The 15,764-nt window shown below is 41.2% G+C and overlaps 1 protein-coding gene and 1 long non-coding RNA gene across 2 annotated transcripts in view; one reads left to right on the top strand and one right to left on the bottom strand.

Moving 5' to 3' along the window:
- Positions 1 to 15,764, bottom strand: part of LOC120528956 (E3 ubiquitin/ISG15 ligase TRIM25-like) — a 208,159-nt gene that overhangs the window by 99,271 nt on the left and 93,124 nt on the right. The gene's annotated exons all lie outside the window — the stretch shown is intronic.
- On the top strand, positions 1,084 to 6,362 carry LOC120528332. The gene is made up of 3 exons (XR_005633486.1): positions 1,084 to 1,122; positions 2,178 to 2,337; positions 6,324 to 6,362. It is a non-coding gene; the product is annotated as an uncharacterized LOC120528332 (long non-coding RNA).

Raw genomic sequence — 15,764 nt, 5'->3', positions numbered from 1 at the left:
GGGGTTGATGATCCTGGACAGCAGGCACCTTTTACCTCACATTTACTTCCCACATAGTAACACACAGTCAGGTGTCAACATATAAGTATGAGTCATAGTTACAATAGCAAATTCATTAGTAATAATGTAAAGTTCATAAATGAAGAAGAAATACATCAGACATGGAAATAAAGACACAACTCTGAGCTTTACAATGAAAAAGAGATGGAAGAAGGTAAATATGCAAAAAGTTCATGAAATTAAAGGAAATCTGATACCCCTTGACCAACACCTAGACCCTCTTGTTTAATATCTCCATCTCACTGGTCTGACACGGTGATGTCTGACACCCCAAACTAGAATACAACTGATATACACAAGTCTCTGGTCCAGAAATTGTTTTATTTTAACACAATTACCTTCTAACACACAAGTTCACTACTCTTTACAAATACTTCTTCTTCTTCTTCTTTATTCCTGGTGTGTGTTGTCCTACTCCATTCCTAACCTGAGGCTGAGCAGGAGATGCCATTTTTAAAGGCAGACTTCTATACAAACTGTTGGGTCAAATGGAGTCCTCACAAGACAGTAGAGGTGTCCCCAGCAGCTCCTGCTAATGGCTCTGAAGATCCTTCACAAGGAGGCCTTTCATGACTGTGTATCTCATAAAGTCCTGCAGTTTCCTTAATAGCAGCACCAGCAGAGTGGTGATGTTACTCGACATAATGGAGGGAAAATATTGTTTTGGAGTCAGTCTGCAACTGACCTTCCTTCTGCAGATAAAGTACCACCAGTCACTCCAGCCTATTCAAACTGTCCTTCACAACATCAAAATAGCAACAAATGTGCCTCATGATTGGTTATTCTTATCAGGTGACTCAATTCTAAATCTTTATCCTGTTTATTCAGATGTCTGTGGTAAGAGAGGTGGAAGAAAATGAGAAGAGCTTCACTGCTCTGATACTGTGCATTGAGGAAGCCCACAGGAAACTGACTGAGAGGATCAGAGAACAAGAAAAGAGAGAGATGGAGAAGGCTGAAGGAGTCATGAAGCAAATGGAGAAGGAGATTGAGGAGCTGAAGAGGAGAGAAGCTGAGCTGAAGGAGCTTTCAGAGACCAAGGATCATCTCCACTTCCTGCAGGTAAGAGCGACACTTCACAGGGAGTCTGATCAGACTGGGATGTGTGGGACTGGAGAACATTTAGAGAGAAATTTAAAAGATCTGAGGAGTTTGTACAACATGACAAGAACAGGCCATTCAGACCAACACAGATCATCTTTTCACATTTCCTTAACATTTCCAATATTCTTAATACAAATATCTCAAAGTTGGTAACTTCAACTACTTGACAAATCGATGAATCTACAGCTGTCTGTGTGAAAAAGTGAATTTTTTAGGAAGTGTAAAAGATGACATCTAATAAAGGATGGTGCAAACTCTTCAGCCAGGCTACCTTCTGATGTCTCCATCCTTAACGGATGAGATTCAAATCCTTCAGCATTTCCTCACAGCTCAGACCCCACAGTCCAGTCTCATCTCTCATCTTTCTCATGTGCTTTTCTCTCACACTCCACACAATAGTCCTGATGTCGACTGTGTTTCACAGACATTATGAAGATTCAGTTCTTCATTTACACTCCACACATGGTGGTCGCTACATAACTCAGCTTGCCGTAGCTTTCTCTCTTTTGTATGGTTGATGATGATGATGGTGATGATGGTGATGAAGAATCAAAGGCTGTTAGTATTTCCTCACAAGTCACACTTATGAGCTGCAGACCTTCAATTGTAGAATCATATTAAAGAGCTTTCTCCCTACATGTGTTAGTCTTTATATTTAATTTATTTAAGTTTGTCTCAGAACCATAAAAAGCTAAATACCTTGTTTTGTGTGCCAAGTCAATTCTGGACCCACCTGCCCCCTCTGTCCCTTTCTCTTGACTCTCCGCTCATGGAGTCCTGTGTGAAAAGCTCATTGATAGTTAAGGTTGATAATCTCTGATGCTCCACTACACTCCACCAAATATTCTCTCATAAATAACCAACAAGTCAATGACAGGCGTTCTAACCATCTAAACCCACGCTGACTGCCCACCACACTGATCCTTAATTCAGAAGAGCCCCCTCTTATCAGCATTACTTACTTTTTAATGTCTCCTTTCTGAAATCTTGTCCCCTCTTCTCTCCTGATTCAGACTTTCTCCTCTCGCTGTGTCCTTCCTGCTGATGGAGACTCGCTGAGCTTCACTGTCACCGCTGAGTTCTCATCTGAGGACCTGAGAAAGGAGCTGTCAGGTCTGACAAAGAGTCTGGAGAAGATCAGCCAGGGGAACATCATGACAAGGACTCCATCAGGTACAGCGTCTGGTGACATTGTGTTTGTTATTGAAGTCCATTAGGAGGACCAGAGTGACAATAAGAGGACACTGAAGAAGGCCTGCTCTTTAACATTTATCTGCCATCCTTTGCTGTTTATTATTTTTTACTATATAGTGCCTTTCACAGTCATTAGCTGAGTGATAACAAACTCTCTAAATAATCAGCTGTTTAATCAGATGTTTTAGAATATTAACTTGAAATGTTATATTCCTTATACTTTTTCCACTTATTTTCTTAAAAAGTCCTTTTTTCACTTAACTTTGAGATTCTTTTCATTTCCTTTGCTTTGCTCACCTTAAGATTAATGAACAGAAATGTGTTTTAAATGGCTAAGCCGGCTCAGAGCACAAATGAATTGTTTATTTGAGAACAGAGAAGACGTTAATGGACTCAAATTGAGCTCAGCGTCAGTGCTTTATAACATCAGAACATCTCAATCTGCTCCTGCTGTCTTCGCTGTCCATTACATTCTGCTGGATGGAGTCCACGTTAAAAGTTCACGTTCATCCATTTTCAGCTGTGCTCCCCCTGGGCTCTCGTGTTTTATATTCCTGCTGTTGTTTGCTCAGAAGTCGTCTCCCACCGACATTTAAAAGGAGTTTACACACCAAAAGCATTTTATTTGATATGTTTCGGTAGTGAAGATTAGCAAACTGGAGGACTGCGTCAGAACTCTGAGTACTTGAGGACCACCTGAACATTTCAGTGAGTGCAGCCTCAGAGTAAAACACACTTTATAAATTATGAATTACGTACGTTTACACATAAAGACAGCGATTTGTTTAAACACAAACTAAGGTCAAGCAGCCAAGGGCACAGGGTCTATCACAGCCGTCCACCACATTAGACATTTACTGTATGTGTGTATTGTGAAAATAAGCAGAGAGAGTGGGCACAAAGAGTTGGGGTACCACCCTGAAATACCCATTTAATGATGAAGATGAAATAAAAAGCACAAAGACGGAGCACAATGATGACGTCTGCTACAATCAAAGGCTGTCAAGTTAAAGTCACTTGTGAGTCAGAGCTCCGTCTTCCTCAGTCACTGATCTGTAATGAACACCCACTTCTGGTGACATTTTATAGTGGTGACACAAAAGAGGTGGAGCTTAATTAGCAGTCTGTGGAAGTGACATCACTTGTCTTGTGGCCCGTGAAATCATTGAAGTGATGACGTTAGCAGGAGCAGCACCCTCTCGACTCAGGGTGGGATTTCTTAACTACACGGAGCTCTGAAGATGTGAAGAACTGTACCTGGTTGTCAATATGTATATAACACAGAATATTTATGACTTTGTATGTCAGCATGAACACCAAGACATGGAGTTCAAGTGACCTTCTGTAGACCTAATTGATCAAATTGTGGTCAGGCAAAGATCAGAGCCAAGGGATAAAGCCATTTGTAAAGCGTTGAATGTTACCAAGAGCATAGCGGCCTCAAGAATTGGGGAATGGAAAATGTTTGGAAACACCAGGACACTTTCTAGAGATGGCCAGTCTGAGTAACTGGGAAGGAATGGCCTTGGCCAGGGAGGTGACCAAGAACCTAATGGTCACTACAACAGAACCTCAGACGTCCTCTGCTGAGATGAGAGAAACTGTAGGAGGAATGGCCATCTCAGCAGCGCTCCACAAATCAAGCGTTTATGGTAGAGCTACCAGGGAGAAGATACACTCAAGTAAAAGACAAATGACAGCCTGAGAGCATCAATGGAAAGATACAAAGATCTGATGAGACAAACATTGAACTCTTTAGACAGGAGACCAAGCAGGATGTCTGGAGAGGACCAGGTGCTACTCACCACCTGCCTAATGCCATCTCTACAGTGAAGTTGGTGGTGAAAGCATCAGGCTATGGGGACAGAGTGACAGGTCAGAACTGAGGGGAGGAGACGTGCAGTCAAATATAAAGAGGACCTGAAAGAAAACTTCTGACCTCAGACTGGGCGATGGATCAACAACCTGAAGACTAGAGCCAAGACAACACTGGAGTGGCTTTGTGACAAGTCTGAGTGTCCTTGACTGACCAGACTGAGACCCCACAGAATAGGAGAGACCTGAAGATGGCAGTTCACAGACGCTTACCTTGAAATCTGATGGAGTTTGAGAGGATCTGCCAGGAGGAATGGGATCAACCAAATCCAGGAGTGTAAAGCTTGCAGTATTAAACGTAAAGGGTTTTTTTTTTTTTTTGTAAACGAATGCCATCTTGTATGGAGGGATATTTTGGACAAAATTAAATAAAATAAATAAATAAATTTGCAAATAAATAAAAGTACTGTGAAATGTGAGCATAAATAAATAAATGTGTCATGAGATATGTTTTTTGTTGGTTATTTATTTAATTTTGTTCTTGACATTACTCCAAACCATCATGAAATACGACAATGAAATAAAAATGTCATTTTCACTCGTCAAATTTGAGAGGGTGGGCTCTAACACACTCTCTAGTTATTGATTGGTGAATCGATAGCACAAGAATTAATTAGAAAAATGTTTACTACTGCTGATGAAATGGATTCTGCCGAAGATATTGCGTATTTCAGGGAGAGAATTGAAGATTTATTGGAAGAAATTGAAATGTTGTTACAATGTTTGCCACTGATCAGAGTTGTAAAGTTGTTTGAAAAAGTAGCTGCGAATATCCACCTGACTTTATACTCGTAAAACAAGGGTCAGATACTCAGTTCAAAATATTAGGTGGAGCTGCTTTGGGCATTCCATGTCAAAGTACCTAAACTAATAGAGCCGGTGCAGCTTACCGTATATCAAACTGGCTCATTCGCCTTGTGATCGTCTTCTCCGATACACCATATAGATCTGCAATCTGTCGTACTTTTAAACCGCATAACAGAAGGTGTTCTATTGACTCAGCTGGAATGTCAAAGGATGGACTTCCAGAGCAGGGAACTGCATCACCAGCACTGGAGTGTAGACGAGTCTGGTCCACCAGTTCTTCGATACTTTCAAAAATAGTTTAATCTATATCGGAGTCTAAAAGGGACGCCAACATTGTAATTTCTTCCGATAAATCTTCAATTCTCTCTCTGAAATATCTTCGGCAGAATCCATTTCATCGGCGGTAGTAAACATTTTTCTAATTATTTCTTGTGCTATCGATTCACCAATCAATAACTGTAGGGGGTGTTAGAGCCCACCTCTCAAATTTGACGAGTGAAAGTGACAGTTTTATTTCAAGCCGTATTTCATGACACAGATATTTATTTATGCTCACATTTCTCAGTACTTTTATTTATTTGCGCATGTAGTTATATATATATATATATATATATATATTCATTTATTTATTTAATTTTGTCCCAAATATTCCTCCATAGTCTTCTGCGTTACGCTGTTCCTTTTATTCTGGTTAATAGTGCCACCTACTGGTTTGATTAAACAATACGTAAAGATGAGTGATGTTTAACATTGCTCTTCCTGAATACTGTGTAACTTTGACATTTAATTAGTTATGTTCATATATGTATTTCATTTGTATTTGTGCACTTATTGTATTCATTTATTTCTGTTTAGATACCACACATACACTTACATATACAAATCTGTCAAAGTACTTGAAGCGAGCTGGTGAAGGGTGTTATCTACTCTCTGCTGTAGCTGCGGTTCTTTCTAAATGAAGAATTAGGCCAGCAAGTGTACAATCAGCACAGTGACGTACAACTGTCTCTCACAGGCACATTAATCCATTTAAAATTAAATCAACAACACAGTAAAGTGTGCAGAAAGTGAGGGGGTCTCAATACTCTCTGACCCCCTGTATATTTATTATTAATATGAATATTCAGATCTACATTTGGACTCATTTGCCAGCCCTTGTATATTTTATAAATGTTTTATTTGAACTCCTCTTCATTTGTAATTCGTGTTTAAGAACTAAACTAAGACCCCACAATGCCATCTTCACAGTTTCCATTCTTCTTCTCTTTTCTTTTTATTTTCAGCTCATAAAGCTCCAGTTTTCGCCCTCCAGCCTCCTGAACCTCAGAGCAGAGACGACTTTTTAAAATGTGAGTTTGTGCTTTGACTGAATGGATCATCACAATAAAAATCATTGAAGTTTTAATAGAGCAGGACAGGCTTAGGATATGAAAGTCTGAGTGTCGTGTGACTGAGGGGCTGAGAGTGATGGGGGTCCTGTGACTGGTGCATTATGGGATAGAGAGACTCAGGCAGTGAAGCACCGAAGGTGTCTGGTGAACCCAAGGTGAAGACTACAATACCACCTCCACAGAGCTTCATGGTCCAGTGAGCACAGATTCTAATATTCTCAAGATGTTTGAGGGTCCACAGGACTGTAGCCCACCTACCTGATGAGACCACCAGAGTAAAGTTGACCTCAGATTGAACAAAAGGAGAGTTTAATTGGAGGAGAAAATACAGTGTGGTGTGGTGGTGAAGACTTTGGAGTTCGAACCCTGAGGTTGTGGGTTCAAATCCCACTATTGACACCATTAGGTGACCGCAGCAAGTCACTTCACCTGCCTGGGTTCTGATTGGACAAAGAAAAGGAAACAATGGAATCTGAGAGGATGAAAGACATGTCAGTCAAATAATAAAAAGAGATGACAGGAAACACACTAAAGAAAGAAAAAGAGAGACAATGACAGAATGGCACTATATAATAGATAGATAGATAGATAGATAGATAGATAGATAGATAGATAGATAGATAGATAGATAGATAGATAGATAGATAGATAGATAGATAGATAGATAGATTTAAACAGTAAATACTGATTGAAGCTTTTATTGAAAAAATTTATGTGGTTGTGAAGTGTGACAGTTGATTGATTTTAAATTAAAGAGGTGGACTGTGACAATAAAACATGTCATTTAATAAAGCCAGCGGTCAGTGTGGACAGTCCATCAGAACTCTGACCTTAATGGTGACCTTATGTTGTTTATCATAATTTCTGACGACTGAGATGACTTTCAAATGACTGACTTGCCTGCCTTTCACTTTGTAGTCTGTTGTCGTCTTTTTATGATTTAATTTTAATCCCCACAGATTCTGTCCAATCAGATGAGCTGTTTACTATTAGTGTCTCGTCACCGCAGCTCCAGATTGGTTCTTGATAACTGTCTGTGTTGTGCTCCGCCCCCAGTCCCGTTACACACTCCCAGATTTCCTCACTCGTTTTCTTTTTCTCTCCTTTCAGACTTCTGTCTCCTCACACTGGACATCAACACGGCACACAGAGAGCTCCATCTGTCTGAAGGGAACAAGAAGGTGAAATGTGAGGAGACAGAGACTGAATATCCTGATCATACTGACAGATTTGACCGCTATGTCCAAGTTCTGTGCAGAGAGGCTCTGACTGGGACTCGCTGTTACTGGGAGGTGGAGTGCAGTGGAGACTTCATGAGGATTGGAGTCGCATATAAAGGACTGGGCAGGAAAGGAGGGGGAGTGGATTGCTGCCTTGGAAACAACGACAAGTCCTGGAGTTTGCTGTGTTCTCATTCCCAGTACTCTGTATGGCACAATAAGAAGAAGACTGTAATCAGCGCCCCCTACAGCCCCACAATAGGTGTGTATCTGGACTGGCCTTCTGGCTCTCTGTCATTTTATAGCGTCTCACACACAATGACCCTCCTGCACAGGTTCAACACCTCCTTCACTGAGCCCCTCTATCCAGGGTTTTGGCTTAACTATAACTGCAGTGTAACAATCAGCCATCTGACACCATGTGACCACTGACCAGTACCCTCCACTGGTCACTTGATGTCCCCACAAGCTCAGGTGTCTTTGTGTTTGCAGTTTGCGGTCAAAATTAATTTTCCACTATAGGTGGGGGGCAGCACCTCTGTTAGTGAATTGGTGGATGAGAATGCGGGGCGAGTGCGGCTGTCAGGGTCTCCATTATTATTGGGTCTGAGTAGCCAATCAGGTGCGAGTGTCATAGTGAGGGGCGGTGACACCTCAGTCATACAAATACCAGTCTGACCAGCAGGGGTCACTGTTGATTCACAGCCACATGTCCTTCAGGCTGATACCCCAACTGCTGTGTCCTCTGAGTGTCACTGAATGTCACCTGTTAGTCAGTCTATATAACGCCTTTCAGTAGTGCTGCTCCATCAGGACCACATGCCTGTCTCAGTATCCAGAGCCTCATTCCAGTGACTATTTAGGAGCACAGAGTGACAGAAGTGACAGGAGTGTTGGCCTCTGAACAGACATTGTCTGCCCCTCTATTATTTACTCCGGTGGTCTGACAACTCTGAATGAATTCACTGCGAATGTCTAAAGACGAGGACTCACCGCTTAGTCACATGTCAGCCATACTGATGGAGTTTGGTGTTTTACTGAGTCACTTGGTGTCACGTTAGACATTAAACTGCACCTCCTCCTTGTTGTTCAAAATGTCACCCAACCTCAAGGTGACGAGTCAGCTGACTGACTTCACCGTCACTGTCGGTTTTCAACGTGACAATCAGATGTGACACTTGTGACACTTTTATCTTTCCACTGACACACACATTCCCAGGATTCATTTACAATTCCCTCAGGACCCCTCAAGGAGTGGCGTGTCACCTGACATCAGTGTGTGTGAAGAAGCCAATGAAGGCCCAGGCTGACAGCCCCACACTGTGTATTACAGGCCTCACCAGCAGATGGCAACTGTGACTTCTAAATCTGTCATCTTCATGGAGCTTGAGGGGTTAAAAGGAAGAGGAGAAGGTGAATAAAGAGTGAGGGGTGAGGATGATAGAGAAGAGAGTCAGGGTGATAAAGGGTGAGATGAGTGACCTGAGACAGAGTGAGTCAGACGAGTGTGTCACTTGTGTGTTTGTCAGTTTTGTTCCTCCCTCTGATTTTCTCCTCTTTGACTCGTCACACGCTGATGGCCGTCCTGTGATCACAGATTGTATTCCTCGTTGATCAAATCCGTATCTCGATGTGTGACTGACGTCTGATTCTTTAAGCACTCGCTCATCAGACAGGTTGTCACCCGATGAGCTCTTCACTGCTGACCTAAGCCCTGCTGCCCTCTTCTCTCTCTGTCACCTCGCCATTGCTTCAGTCCCGCTGGTGACATCATAAAGCCACTGGTCTGTCTGGTCACTCAGGTCCTCGTCACAGCTGCACACTGGCAGTCGTTCAAACTCTACAGGCTGACAGCCATGTTGTCCTGTCGTCTGATGTTTGTGTTGGTTGAGGTCGTCTCCTGCTGACCTTGGGGGCTTTTAGAGCTCAGGATTAATGAAATGGAAATGTCAGTCAGCAGGGTGGGCAGGTGGGCACATTCAGGGCAAAATGTCACTTAAAAGTCGATGAGCACACTGGACACATCGCCAGTCACTGATAATCGACTCCACGCCAGCTCCTGTGGCCCTCATCATGTGCTGTCAACTCAGACGCTGGTCATGTGACTTGCACCTTAGTGACATTCCTGGGACTTTCAGGGCTGTGACATCAGCTGATTCTTCTGGAGCCAAACTGCTCCCTCTTGTGGCCTCTCTGCATATTAAACACACGAGAAGTTAGGATGTGAAGTGTTTGGTGAGATCTAAAAAATATTCAGAATATTGACATGACCTTGAAGGACAGTTTGGTTTAATAATAATTAATGTGTAAAAGAATACTTATTTTAGATTAATCTTTAGTTAAATATGATTAGGTGTTACATTCACTGAGACAAATGGCATGTTAATGCTTCACAATTTGTAAAATTTGAATTGCTTATTAATCTAAAAAGATCAAAACAAACAAAATAAAATATGAACGACTGTTATTTGTCAAATCTGTTCATTTGGTAACTTTTGATTTGTAAATTCCGCTGATCATATCTCATATTTTGAATGTTCTGATGATATTAAGACTTCTTGTTTATGATTAATCCTCTTTAATAAAAGGACAAGTGTCTGTGTGTCTGTCTGTGTATCTGTCCAGTCACTTTGTCTCTGTCTTTCCAACAGATGGCGCCTCACAAACATTAGCACAGCTTTTATGACTCCCATGCTAATCAATATCATCGAGTTACAGAGCCGCAGCACCAGACGTCACCTCTGATATCGGCCAGCAGTTTAATGACAGAATGTGTGTTAGTGTGAGTGTGATTAGTGGGCACCATACCAGCCTGTAAACCTCCCTGCTGGCACACAACTGCTGGTCCAGACCTGCGGCAGTTTGTTGTACTTCAGCTCTGTCAATAGAATGGCATATAACAGAGACATAAGCATTGCATTTGTCATTCCAACAGATGGCACATCTCAAACATTTGTATTAATGCACTGCACTACTACAAACATTTGTGATGCACCATCTGTTGGAATTATAATTGCAATTCATTTTATTACTACATGCATTTCAAAATACATTCCCACAGATGGTGCACTGCAAACATTAACACTGAGATATTTTAATGCGATATCGGCGATTATTCAGCAGCTCAAGTTCTTACAGATTTCTGCCACTCGTCCAGCTCCAGTGCTCCTTCTTTCTCAGCCAACTTTCTCTTCCCAAGCCATCCCATAATAGTCACAGACACTCCCTCTGTAGATGTTGCTCTCTCCTCGTGTCTCCATCACTGATGTTCTCCTTGATCGTTTCTAATCGCTCCTTAAATCTCCCGAGAGTGTGCACATAACCGTGGACTGTCTCAGCCCGTCTTGTGTTAATGGCGGACACTTTGAGATCGCAGCACCGACTGAGCCTCGACTGTAAGCAGACGGCTATTCACGTGAGGCTCACTCCGCTAAGTCTCAGTGTGACACGTGCGCTTCACAGAGTGCCCGACTGGTTTAGTCCGGTGCTGCGCTTTGAGATCAGCGGGAACGCGCACAGCAGTGAGGTGGGGGGTGAAGGAGGAGCGCAGGTTTGGTCCGCACTTTGAACTCCACCTTCAGGTTACAACAATTAACTCGGGCAGGTTATGAGATCGCAGGTGACTTTGACTTCATTTTGACAGACACAAATAAAAACACGCGTCATGAACTTCAGAGTGTAACTGCGCTGCCACCATTTACATGATTCAATTTGATTTGGACACAAGAAAAGTGAGACAAATATCAGAGAATCTGCGCAGACCCTGATGAGTTCATGTCGTTGTGCTCACCGCCGCCTCTTGCTGTGCAGGTCTGGCAGTCATGAAACGCCTACTTGTGGAGGAGCTCCTCAGTCGGCCGGTTGAATCTGACACCCCTCGAGCGGCTCTCGTGTGTCTGCCTCGCCTGCGGTTACACGGCGGAGGTTCGCTGCTGCCATCTCTTGGCCAGGCCGAGTACTGTAATATCTTTTATAAAAACGGGAAGAGTAGGAAAGGCCGCCTGTCGTCTGGAGTAGTCTGACATCAAGACGTGTCGTTCCTAAAATTAGTAAAAGAAAGATGCTACTTATCCTGCCTTACTCCTTGTGTTGGCTGGGATTGGTTCCAGCAGACCCCTGTGACCCTGTGTTCGGATATAGCAGGTTCAAGAATAACTGACTGACTGAGGGCGCTACATACAATAAGGATTGAGTGGTAAACGTAAACAGGCAAGGCAGGAATAGAACAATAAATAAACATGAGACTAAAGCAATAATGACAGGAAGAAAGCAAGCAAGAAAGAAAGAATCCAAGAAAGAAAGAAAGAAAGAGTGCTTTGAGTTTTAATATACCTTTTATTAAACAACTAGCAAAATACCCGCGCTACGCAGCGGAGAAGTAGTGTGTTAAAGAAGCAATGAAAAAGAAAAGGAAACATTTTGAAAATAACGTAACATGATTGTCAATGTAATTGTTTTGTCACTGTTGTGAGTGATGAGTGTTGTTGTCATATATATATATATATATATTTACACACACACACATAAACATATATATATATACATATCTATACATATACACATATATATATATACATATATATATCTACATATATACACATACATATACACACACACATACATACATACACACACACATACATAAACATATATATACATATACATACATATCTACATATATACACACACAGCTATTTCGTATCAGTGCAATACGCTGTTTGTTAAAACGGATAACTCCCGCTCTTACGTGCAAGTCTGCGTGGATATTATGAACTATCGTATTTGTTCAAGTTCTATTTAAATTTTAAATAGAAGGAATTTTTATTTAGTCGACAGAAATATCTTTGGTAGGAATGGTAAAAACAGACAGGAATATTATTCCTGAATAAATCAACTCAAACCTTAAACAACTTATAATATTTTGCTCTCCATAAAATATATCCTGTCTAAATTATACAAGTTAGAAATAAAGTAAACGTTAAAAGAATAAACATTCACATTTCTTTACTCTTATGTAATTTTATATAAAAAATAAACTTAGATTTTAAATATCCCAAAAGATTTTGCTCTCCATAAAAATATATCCTGTCAAAATGATACAAATTCAAATATGAACATGCTGCATAACAAAACCTAGAAATATAAATGAAATGTGTTCTTTTCAGCAATAACAAATCAAATCATTCAGTTGTCTTTGCTCATATGTCATTTTAGAGCTGGACGCCTGGCATCTTTTTTTGGCCACAGGTTCGTTTCTGTTTGCTGTGAGGTTCTGTGTTGTGGAGATTCTCAGGATGGACTGCAGGTGCTCATCAGTGAGGCGACTCCTGTGTGCTGTTTTGTTAGTCTTTATCACTGAGAAGAGCTTCTCACACAGATATGTGCTACCAAACATGCACAAGGTTCGAGCCGCATGTAGACGGACTTTTTTTGTTTTTCAAGTCACCAAAGCGCCGTGCAAACTCAGTTCGCTCAGTTTATCAGCAAAGTGCGTATTTGGGAACACCGTAGTGATGACTTGGTTTAACATTACTTGGTAACAGGGAAAGTGGGGCAAGTGGTTGTCTCTCCCATAAAAGCAGCCTCAATTGAAATCACTTTGTGATTGTGCACGGATAAAAACGTCCGCTGAAGTGTCAGATTCTTATTTAATTATGCTGCTTTCTGTATCTTCTGCATTGCATTCAGGTTAACCTGATGTTTTGTCTCATAGTGCCGTCTTAGATTAAATTCTGTAATTACAGCCACATTAGCTCCACAAATGAGACACATGGGTTCAGTAAACATATACTCAGCCTCCTATCGGTTTTTAAAGGCTCTATTTTCAGAATCAACTTTTCTCTTCAGCATCGTGTGAGCTAGCGTTGCATTATGGGATCTGTAGTTTATTGTGTTACCAGCGCTTCATATACCCGGGCTTTAATAACAATAATACAGTATATAAAATGATCTCGGGCGGATATAATTACACGCCGGGCGGATGTGGCCCATGACCCTTGAGTTTGACACATATGGACTAAATAGAACTTGAAAAGATATATTTTTTCAAATGTGATCGCGCAATTTAGATAGAGTTGACGCGCACTACAGCCTGCATGCCTCAATAAGTCATCCTTCCCTCGCTCTTACTTTTTTACCGTTCATCTAATGAATACACTGAGTATGGCTTTACCAAAACAATCATTGATGGCGAATAAAGTATCCATTATTCGAGTATGTAGATCGGGTTATATATATATATATATATATATATATATATATATATATATATATATATATATATATATATATATATATCTATACTAATAAAAGGCAAAGCCCTAACTCACTCACTCACTCACTCACTCACTGACTCATCACTAATTCTCCAACTTCCCGTGTGGGTGGAAGGCTGAAATTTGGCTGGTTGATTCCTTACAGCTTCCTTACAAAAGTTGGGCAGGTTTTATATCGAAATTCTACGCGTAATGGTCATAACTGGAAGCAGTTTTCTCCATTTACTGTAATGGAGATGAGCTTCAACGCCGTGGGGCGGAGTTTCGTGTGACATCATCACGCCTCCCACGTAATCACGCAGTACATAGAAAACCAGGAAGACCTCAAAAAAGCGCTCAAGAAAACATGCATTATATAATTGAGAAGGCAGCGAAACAATAAGAAGCGAGTTCTGCTACTTGAAACAAAGCACGATGTAAACCCTACACTTTAAAATTAAGTACATAGACAGGCTGCCGCTGGCGTTTGTAATTTAGTGCCTGCCCATAGAAGGCCGTCCGTCAGCGGCAATCCAATAGCAAACTGCCACGGGTAAATATTCACGGGTGAAGGACTGTGCTTATGGAGAGGAAGATGAGATGGTCAGGGTGGTGTTTGACACAAACTCAGCGAAACTGCGAGAGAAAGTTTTAAGTGCCAGGACTAAGGTAACATTAAATAAAGCTATGGACATAGCACGAGATGGCACCAGCACAGCTGGGAACCTTCGATGCATGTACACCGAGTGGCTCACGTGAACTGACGCAGTGCACAGATAAAAGCAACAGTTCCAAAGAGCTGAACAAAACCGAATTACACAATTGAAAAGGCAGCAAAAATATGAAGCGTCTGATAAGCATATTCATAAATGCAGCTACTGTGGAAACAAAGCACACGGTGGAAAAAGTCAATGTCCCGCTAAAGGAAGACAGTGTAAAAAACCCGTGCATGCAGTGTGTCAGGTCTCAGATAAAGAAGAAGACGAGCTGTTTATTGATGCAGTAAGAAACGAATCGATGAATGAAACCTGTCATCTTTACAACGATTGACAAACACGGAATGTAACTTGAACACAACACATCACAAATACGACCCTGATTGAAAGAAATAATGATAATCAAATCCTTGATGACAGCAACATTCAATAACACTCACAAAACAATTACTGTATATTGACAATCATGTTACGTTATTTTTAAAATGTTCCCTTTTCTTTTCATAACTTCTACTTCTCCACTGCGATACGCGGGTATATATTTAAATGTATATATATACCCCTATCTACAGTACATACTCGATAGACAAGCCACATGCTGTGGCTCAATTGTAGAGTCTTCGCCTCTAATGCCGACATTCGAGGTTCGATTCCGAGAGGGATGCACTGAGTATGTACGCGCTACTGATTCATTTTACCTTCGCATCTCCTTGGTTTGGGACGTATGAAAAATATTCGGTTAACGCAGAATCATGTTACGTTATTTTTAAAATGTTTCCCTTTATTAGCACAAGCACAGCTGAGAAGCTTCGATGCATGTACTCCATAACGCGTTAAAAAAATAACGCATTTAATCACACTTTCAATTCCAAGCAAACGGGAACTTTTGTCAATGCATGATTTCCTGGTACATCCATTACACTGATGCACACATCACAGCTACAAAAATGTTAGAGTCGGAATAAAGCGCATTCCTACGACTGATCATTTCGACTTCCCGAAGCCTTGATAAAAGCATGGTTTTGTGCACAATGAAAAGCAAGCAAAATTAGATGCATTACAGAAAGCGGACTTTGTGGCTCTTACTGGGGATCATTGGACTTCCGTGACCGTTAGTAATTCTAATTACATCTAATTACAAAA

This window comes from Polypterus senegalus, chromosome 4 (genome assembly GCF_016835505.1).
Source record: "Polypterus senegalus isolate Bchr_013 chromosome 4, ASM1683550v1, whole genome shotgun sequence".
NCBI lineage: Eukaryota > Metazoa > Chordata > Cladistia > Polypteriformes > Polypteridae > Polypterus > Polypterus senegalus.
Note: the sequence above shows the minus strand (reverse complement) of the source record. Positions and strands in the feature narration are given on the sequence as shown.